We start from the raw sequence: 8,719 nt of genomic DNA, 5'->3' as shown, positions 1-8,719 counted from the left end.
TAAGGGGCTTTCATTTGGATTTAAGGAGTTGGAAATTGGATTCAGGACGATCAAAAATAGTTCTGAGGGTTTCAAGTGTTGGGACAGTTCTGAAGCTCTGAAGAGGGGTTCAGAATCACTGAACTATTTCGGAAGCCAATGTTGTTGATCAGAAGTACCAATAAATCGGAAGAACCAAACTGAATATTTTAAGCTCCAATCTCATGTCAATCAGACATGGTATGAGTTTTGAATGGTGATTGAACTTGAGATAGTTCGGAAGCTCTGAACTAGATTTCGGTAGATCCAAACTGTGTTGGCAGCGGTGTGTTGTCCAATCAGAGATACGCATTCGATAGGAGTTCGGAAGAACGATCGGAAGTTCCGAAGTATTTTGGAAGCTCCAAAAGAGAGTTCAGACATTCCGATCGAGGTTTATATATAAGGACCAAGAGCTCCATTTTCCTGAGTTTAGGACAATCGTCATCATAGGGCTGGCCACGGACGCAGGTATATCACAAGACTCTGATTAGCTTCAGTGAGTAGTTATTAGTCTAGTTTAGATTTTAATAGACATTTAGTGATATGGTGATTGTCTGTTTATAGACTTGGACTAGAGAGCCAGCATCGCTAGATTTATTATTCTAAGTATGGATGTACTATTAGAGGTGCCCTAGTTGAGTATGCATGTTCTATGTTTGCATGGTTTATATGGCATCGATTATGTGCATATATTATGTCATGATTATAATGTTGCATGCATTATCAGGTTGAGTCTATACCTTGATATTACCAATAGAGGGGTTGCTCATCCCTGAGGATTTGTGGATGGATTCCATGGTTTTGGATCCGGTTGTTCCACGTATTTCTTATGGTATTGGAGTACCTCAAGATGCGACGGCCCAGTGTGCTACATATCATGACGCCATTTGTTGAGCAAGAGTTTATACTGTGATAGGTTTTGGGTACCCGTTCATTTGCATTAGCATTCATAGCATGTGTATACTCATGCTTTCGGACTGGGAATTGTTAGCTCATGTCCACGGTTTTGGCTTTAGACACCACATTCTACGAGGCAGGACTTGGATGGACGGACAGGGAGGTAACGGTCGTTGAGCTGCAGCAGGGTGGATTGTACTGTACTAGGTTTCCATACGAGGAATTTAGTATTACATTCGATAGGGTTTTATAACATTTATAAATATTTGTTTTGGGGTCGGATGTATTTTTGCCGGTAGCTTTTTGGTTGAATTATTTAAGTTTCCACTAGTTTAATTGATTATTGTGTTTTAATTTATTTGCATGCTTAAGCTTTGATTAGTTAGTGATTCCGGGACGGGTCACTATAGGTTCTATATCCAAAAATCTAATGCATGCTTTGATACCAATAAATGTAGTGATCCGCTCCGGAATCACTTATTAAACATACTTACAAATGCAGTTAAAACTTAAACAATGATAATAAGTGAAACTGCAAAAAATTAAACAAAATACTAACAACCTGGAGGAAAATACAGCTGGAAAAACATTGGAAAACCCAACAATAAGATTAATACAACCCAATCAAATAATAAATACCAAAATAAAGTATTTAAACTAAAAACCTCTAGTGACCCCTGCTACTAAAGCCCTGATCACTGATCAACTGATGATCTCGCTCCTGATCTACCTGCAAACATGTCTCATGTAATGGGATGCCCGGGTTAAAAACAGGGACTTGAGCCCTATCGCCCAGAATGGAAAGTACGAGTACACAAGTCTATAATGCATGAAATATATGAAATAATGAATGCTCTGATACACTGGGACCAAGATCAGGAACATCATGCTCAAAACACAGGGACCACTAGTATGTGCACGTTGCTTCGAAGATACAGTGGGTTCCACACATACTGAACTCTTATCTTGGACTATCACCGTCCTGGGAAAAATCATACTTGCTGCTCCGTCGATACAGTGGGGGTCACACGGTATCCGATCATACAAAGAAACCCTATGACTGAGCGACCTTAGAAACAACAGGCTATCTCCAAATAATACACAGGCTCAACGTGATATGTCAATGATGCTTATAAATCAAAAACATTAATATCATGCATCTCATACCAGATAGTAATGCAACACATAAACATACAAACTCGCTGGCTATCTCAGTCAGTACTTACGTACATCAACTACTGGTCTAGGTGAACAACTGTTTACAGTCCAAGCCTGCAAAGAATATTATACCACATCAACAATACTTTCTTCCGTCATCAACCTGCTGATGTCGAAAAACCTAACCCAAACACAGCTTCGCCACAAGCCCTGTAGCACCACGCTATCGCCCGACCCTCGAGAATATGACTAAATCCCTAAGAAATAGACACTGGCTCGAAACCCAAACCTAAAACACACACTAAATATGAGAAATTTGACCCCTATTTATAAACAAAGATCGGACCTTTGGATCGCCAGTTCGGACGTTCCGAACGCTCTTCGGAGCTTCCGACCGTCCTTCCGATCTCTCACTACCGAACGCGTGCCCCTATATAATACCCAAAAAATCCATAAATTCAAGCACGAGTATTAACGGGATTTTAAATGAAATTTTAATGATTTTATTTTATTTATTTATGATTTAAAGTTTATGTTTAATTAAATGATTTTTTATGTGATTTTAATTATTTAAAAGTTATGTTTCAAAAAAGATTTTGTGCTATATGTATTGCATGAGATATTATGTTTCAAAGTTTAGTTTTTAGGTGTTAAAAATATATCTTTAAACCTTGTGTTAAATAATTTAATGTTATGTAATTTGCCTACTGTTTAATGGTTGCAAGTTAGTTTTAATGTGTTTTAGGTATGGGTTTAATTTTGGTGACGAAAAAAACGAGATTAGCCTACTAGCGGGGTTTAAAAATTTTAAAGAGATAAATGGCCATTTTGCAGCTTTCGATTAAAAATGATGTATGTTCTTTAAAGTTTAAAGTTGAATATATTTTGGTGAAAAATATTTAAAGTTGGGAGGGATAAATTTTAAAAGTCAGTATTTTTATTCAATGGGACGGTTAAGCCCATTAGTTTTATAAAATAGGGGTTGGCGTTCAGTTGAGGTAGAAATCTCCCCTCCCTAGCTGCCAACCCCATCCCTTCTCCCCGATATTGACGTTGCACTATAGAGAGAGATTGTTCAATGATCCGTTCTTGGCAATGCTAGATCGAGTTCCTAAGGTACTGATTAATCTCTATCAAGAAGATAGGCAAGTTTTTAAACCACCATTCAATAGTATTAGGTATTTTGATATGAACCCTATGTGTATATGTCATTTTAATGCATGATTTACGAGAATTTCATGAGTTTGACTTAGAATCTTGAAGCGTGATGCGTTCCTGATGTCTCTGGTGTAAATTTATCGAGATTTATGGATTTTGATGTGTAGTTTCAGAATTTGGTGTGTGTATGGTGTCTATGGAGGTTTTGAAGCAAGTTTTAGAAAATATGAGTTGTTTGATGGATTCTTTTAATTTTTTTGAAGTTTTATGACGTGTAATCGTTATTTTCAAAGTGTGGGTGAGTTCTTTCTCAAAGAGGGTTCAAAAGGGACCGAAAGAGGTCGAAATGACCACGTTTTTCGTCCAATTCATGCAGCGTTGGTGATAAGTGCAATTTCTGCACTTAATTTATATATGATTTGACTTGGCTTTTATAATATATTGAGTGGATATTATATATATTTGTTGTTGTTTTTGTGAGATGCATGGATTGGAAGAAAAGTAGCAAGAAGAAGCGGAAAGACGTAATACGGAGCAGCAAAATTCAGAAAATTATTGGGAATTTTTTAGACATACAAATCCGATCTCCACCGTTCATAATGAATTTAGGATGTTTTAAAGCTGCTGTCAAAATTTCAGCTTGATCCGACAGTTAGTTTGGGAGATATGATTTTTGAAAATTGTCGCGCTGTAGAAGCGCACTTGCGCGAGGAAGAAGAACTGTAGCGCCCAAGGAAGAGCTGTAGTGCTTGGTTTGTCCTGAATGAAGAAGATCTGAAGCGCAATAGTGCCTAAGAGAGAGCAATAGCGCTACTTTGGAGTGCATTAGTGATAGATGAGATGTTTAAGCGCAGAAGAGAAGCGCAATAGCACTTATTCTTAGAGCAGTAGCGCTTGATGTGAGAAGTTGAAAAATAAAATGACATAGACATATGCGCGCCCGCTCGGAAGGATTCGCGCGCCTCTGCCATCTGGAGGATGTTGAATATTGTGAGACAGAGATTTATGCGCGCCCGCACATGGACTACTGAGCGCCCGCGCTGCCGTGGATTTCTGAAATAAGAGTTTGATCGAGAAAGGAAACTTTGGGATTTCTTTGGGATTTTCTTGGACAAGTTTAGGGTACATATAAAAGGAAATTTGGAGGCACAAACAAGGGAATCAGCCGCCAAAACATATCAAAAAAATCAGAGAGCTTTATCGTGAGATTTTGGAGATGAAAGTTGTGCAAAACGTGAAGGATATCACGGAACAAAGACGAAGATCGATCGACCGGACACGGAAGAGCGACTACGGCTTTGTTATTCTTATTCGACTTTATTATTATTGACTTGATGTTTATTTTTCTGAACATGATTTTTGTTTATCATAATTTGATCATGAACTAAAATTTTCTTAGTCTAGGGGTTTTATGTAGCCTGGTTGAGACGTTTTACAACTCTTTAATTTTATTGGATTGAATTTCCTTAGATTAAATGTTTTTTCTAAAATTTATTGTCTTTTCAAGTACTTGATCCCTAATAGATTTGTCATATTCATTAGAAATCATTGCTCGAGAGAGAGGATTTTGAATAAGACCTTTAGAAATTACATCGTTAATTGTTTATATAGCTCGGGATAGTAAATAGAGTTAATGGAACCTTAGGAAGAACATTGTGTTACACATATCACTAAGACTAGATTTTTAATAGGGATATTGAAATTGAATCTTAGTTGATACACATTATTTGTTGATCGGGAGAGGGAAATAATATAATTAAGTGTTCTTGGCTATTAATTGAATAAAATTCATGAAAATAATTTAATTAGGAGTAGTTGTTGTCGAAACCAGGTGAAATCAAAATCTCTAGGCCATTATTCTCCCATTGATAATTCGTTGAAATTGTGTGCGTGCTTTTCTGAAGTTTATTATTAATTTAATTTTGAAAACCAAAAATATTTATTTAATTTTCTAGATAAAATTAAGATTATTTTAATTACAAGCACTGGATATTTTTTACATTACTCCTCATGGGAACGATATTCTACTCACTATATATTAAAACTTGACATCATGCACTTGCGCGCACAAAAATACGCAACAGTTGGACTTCCTGGAAAAACAGAAAGCACGCGTCGCGCCTAGGCGGGAAGTTATTTCCGCCTAGGCGCGAGATGGGGCGCTGGGGCGGAAAATGTTCTCCCAGATTTTTCACCTTTTGCATTTGAAGTCCAAAATTCAATTTTATGATCTTTTAAGCTTTTTTAAGTTTTTTTAAGATGTTCTATTGGAAAAAGTTTCAAATTCGAATGTCCGGGATGGACGGAATGACTCACGTGAATCAACTAAGCCATGTAATGAATCTTTAATTTATATTACTTCATGAAAGCTATGTTTATTATGTTGGGGATCGGTTAAATCATTCCCGAAAACGCAGCGGAATTTCAAAGTTTTATAGTAAACATCGAGCACTTGTGTAGCATTCAAAATCATCAAACATCCATAGGGTGTTTTAGAAGATTTTACCTATAAATCTCAAAAGATTGATTTATGGCTCCAACCAAGTTGTGAACAACTTAGCTCTTGAAATAGTAGACACAATCTACAAGCTTCCAAGAGCACACCTTTTTCGAAATAGCTCCTCCTTTGAATTAGGTCCACGACTAGAAAATCTAGATTCACTCTAAATATGCACTAGAATATTTAGAGCATTTTTCATTGAGATGTTTCTTGCCTTTTCTCCCAAAAATAAAATACAAAAACTTGGAGAATTTTTTTTCAAGGAAAACCACGACCATGTATGCATATTGTGCAAGGAAAATTGATAAATAATAATTCAAGGTCAAATTTTAATTTGCAATTAAAGCATGCATGAAAATGTGCAAGACTTGCATTGAAAATTGCATACATTCTTCCAACCCTTCAAATTCCCTCACACATATTTTATATGTATATATATATATATATGTCAAACATATATAAATATACATACATGACTTTTGAACTTAATATTTAATTAAATATTAAACTTAAACCCATTTAAGTTTAAATAATTAATTAAATATAACTTGAACTCATTCAAGTCCACTAGTATATAATTATTCAACACTATATCGATTTGAGCTCTACTAGACTCAATAGTATTTAATTAATCCGATACTTGAATTAATTTAATTGTTTGTTCACTACAAAGTCTATTAGTGTTAAATTAATTCAACTCTTGAATTAATTTAATTAAGTTCATAATAATAGTTTAGAAAATCACCATTTTCACAAACTAATTATTTTTCAAGTAACTTTTAATTTTGGAACACATTCACAAATTAAAAGTTACTTTCCCATTTATTCTCCATTAGAAGTCATACTTCTAATTTATATTACTTATAAACTCCTTTATAAGTTGTTCAACACATTGAACTAATTTTAATCTCAACGGGATCTAGGAAACTAGTACTTGTGTGACCCTAAATGGTTCATTGATACAACTAGCAATGGGTTCACATATCCATGTTATTCGGGATCAACAAGTCCCTTATGTGAGCATATCCTATATAGCTCCATTCTTATTAATCAACCCCTTGATAATAAGAACGTCGGAAAACTCAAGTCCGTTAGTACCCAACCAGTCATGTTAAACGTCTAGTAGCATCGCTTACAAGACTCCCTAGGTATCAAATGATAGTGTCTGCAAGAACCAATAAATTATGGTTAACGTACAGTACGGTGTCTTTAACTCATATATCCCGATTGATTCGACAACCATTGGTTTATCGAGAGTTGTCATTGAATCGATGACTATGTGTCATGTCGTAGTTGCATCGAAGGTGTAATTCAAGAAACTCTTTCTTAATTACCACCTACTCTGATCAAAGATTTCATGCTACATATGCATGAGATCACATAGGATATCCATACCCGTAGGTAAGCGGTGAATACCCGACTACAATGCATCAAATCCTATATGTTTCGACACAACACCCAACATTGCAACCTGATGACCCCGGTTGAGTCGGTAAACAAGTCAAAGTAAAGCTCTAGCATATAGAGTCTCCATATTGTCTCGGGTCGTAAGGACTAATGGTGTAAAACCATAAACTAGGACTTCTCCACTCGATAAGTTATAATCACTTGGAAAGTTCTTTAGGGAGGGTTGTTCAATGCACTCTACAAGGAGCACCTATTTGCATGCTTGGACATCTCCATGTCCCCTACCATTGAAACATGGTACTCACATCGCAAATACTAGTCTCAAGCTCGAGCGGCCTTTATCCTTATTTATGGTGGCTGAATCGACTAGGAACAGTTTAGAATATACAATATTCCAAATATGAGTTTCATGATAGTCATCACATGACCATCTCATATTCTTTCTACTATTTGTATATTCAAGGGCTTTATCTATGCAGCTAGCATGAGTATACAGATAAAGGTGTGCCAAATTAAATAATGTCAAATATTATTAAAATAAAGATTGTCATAGAAAATTTCTCTCAAGGACCATCGACCAACACATTGGCACGACGGACACCTACTCTAACAATCTCCAACTTGCACTAGAGACAACTACCCATATTCTTCAAACCCATTGATTCGCGATTCTTTTTGAACAATGGTCCTGGTAAAAGCTTAGTTAGTGGATCAGCAACATTATCTGCGGAGTCGACTCTGTCTAACGAGACCTCTCCTCTTTCCACAATCTCCCGGATGATGTGGTATTTTCTCAGTACATGTTTGGATTTCTGATGAGACCTTGGTTCTTTTGCCTGAGAAACGGCACCGGTGTTGTCGCAATACATCGGGACTGGATCAACTCCATTAGGAATAACGCCCAACTCATGGACGAAATTCCTAATCAAAACAGCTTCCTTTGCAGAATCGGATGTAGCAATATATTCTGCCTCAGTTGTTGAATCCGCAGTGCTATTTTTCTTGGAACTCTTCCAACAAACAGCAGCACCATTGAGCATGAATACAAAACCGGAAGTTGACTTCAAATCATCAACATCGCTTTGGAAGCTGGAGTCAGTATAGCCTTTCAATTTTAGTTCTTCACCCTCATAAATCAAGAACATATTCTTAGTCCTTCTCAAATACTTGAGAATGTCTTTCACAGCTTTCCAGTGTGGAAAACCAGGGTTTGATTGATATCTACTCGTAACACTTAGTGCAAATGCCACGTCAAGACGTGTAGATATCATCACATACATGATACTACCAATTGCAGATGCATATGGAATGCGTGTCATCGCCTTTATATCTGCGACATTCTTGGGATACATGGACTTGGATAGAGACACGCCATGACACATTGGTAGATGTCCTCTCTTAGACTCTTCCATCGAGAACCTCTTCATGATGGTATCAATGTATGCATACTGGGTGAGACCAAGCAATCTTTTTGATCTATCCCGAAAGATTTGTATTCCCAATACAAAAGATGCTTCACCCAAGTCCTTCATCGAGAACTTACTCGCTTGCCATAATTTAGTTGATTGCAACATTCCT

The sequence above is a fragment of the Henckelia pumila genome, chromosome 4 (assembly GCF_033568475.1).
Source record: "Henckelia pumila isolate YLH828 chromosome 4, ASM3356847v2, whole genome shotgun sequence".
NCBI classification, from domain to species: domain Eukaryota; kingdom Viridiplantae; phylum Streptophyta; class Magnoliopsida; order Lamiales; family Gesneriaceae; genus Henckelia; species Henckelia pumila.
This window is presented reverse-complemented; position numbering follows the sequence as displayed.